The sequence below is a fragment of the Hordeum vulgare genome, chromosome 7H (genome assembly GCF_904849725.1).
Source record: "Hordeum vulgare subsp. vulgare chromosome 7H, MorexV3_pseudomolecules_assembly, whole genome shotgun sequence".
NCBI classification, from domain to species: Eukaryota; Viridiplantae; Streptophyta; class Magnoliopsida; order Poales; family Poaceae; genus Hordeum; species Hordeum vulgare.
In genome coordinates, this window is record NC_058524.1 from 601,188,055 (window position 1) to 601,189,448 (window position 1,394).

Here is a 1,394-nt window from a genome sequence, read left to right on the forward strand (position 1 = left end):
ATACTCAACCCTCTCTTTCTTCATTTAATTCTATGCCACCTCATCAAAATTGCCTAGTTGTCATACATGATACTACCTATGATATTATCATTACGGACAACCTTAATATGCGGTGGCCGCTGCATAGGAACGCTAATATGAGGCGCCGCTGCCTAGTCATGTCCATTGATTATTTACAAGGTAAGGATAGATCAATTTATAGGCCGCTTACATGAAGGGCGAAAGATGAAACCACTACAGCCTTATATTCAAGTAAATATTTGAATTTTTGGAAAGTCATCTTCTGCCTCCGAGCTCATTTGAGCTCGGGATGAACAGTAAAGTAAAAATCATTCAAAAAATTCTGATTTTTTTATGCAAACATTGATAAAAGTTTTAAGTGCTCATCAAATTTCATCTTGAAAATACATTCGTTGAAGTCGTGGCTAAAAAAAATCATCACTTCCAAATGTTTTCGGAAATAACATTTTTGAAGCATCATATTTTTTTTGCCACGTCTTCCAAAAATGTGATTTGAAAATGAAATTTTCTAAGCATATAAAACTTTTGTCAATGTTTACACCAAGAAAATGCAGAATTTTTGATTTTTTCTGCTCATTTGAGTCTGAGCTTAAAAACTTCACTTCCTCTTTTTTTAGTCTTCACAAAATGAAGATAACAAGATAATGGAGGGAGAAAAAGATGATGCGGTGAGCGTGGATCGAACACGCGACCTTCAGATCTTCAGTCTGACGCTCTCCCAACTGAGCTATCCCCGCTCATGTTTGTTTTGTTAGTCCTACTTATTTAGCAGTTCTTACTCACTCACTTCATATTTGCCTTTACAGTAACGCTCTTCAAATTTTGTTGCTCATGCAGGCTCCATAATCTCCACCTAGCAGCGATCAGTCAATTTACATCAGTATTACGCATCCCTTGGAACCTTAGCATAGACTTCTCGACATATATTTATTTGTACGTACTTGACAATGTCTTTCTTTTTACATGAAGAAGGAAATCTATGATGTGTGGAACAATCGTAAGAACACAAGTGGTTTAGGCAATATCAAGGATGGAGCCAGGATTTAAATATGAAGGAGGGGAAACACTGGACATAAAAGACAAAATATTACAGTGTATTAAAAAACACAACTGTGTTAATGATAAAGCACAAAAGAACTATTTAGAGCTAAAAAATATAAGTCTCCGCAAGAATAAAAATCCACTCTCTTTGTTTTAAAGTAAAACAAAATGTCAAATATATCGATAAATAAAATATTTCAGCAACTACATCTTTCCCATGAACAATACATGCACAATGCCCAAATCCAAGGCAAAAAAGGAATGCATGTTTATCCTATCGTGGCACAATAGATAACACAAATTTCAGTTCAATACGACGTATAATTATAAAG

At 34.8% G+C, this 1,394-nt stretch overlaps 1 non-coding gene across 1 annotated transcript; it reads right to left on the bottom strand.

Moving 5' to 3' along the window:
• Nucleotides 1-685: 685 nt before the first annotated feature.
• On the bottom strand, nucleotides 686-758 carry TRNAF-GAA. The gene has a single exon. It is a non-coding gene; the product is annotated as a tRNA-Phe (tRNA).
• Between the last annotated feature and the right edge of the window lie 636 nt (nucleotides 759-1,394).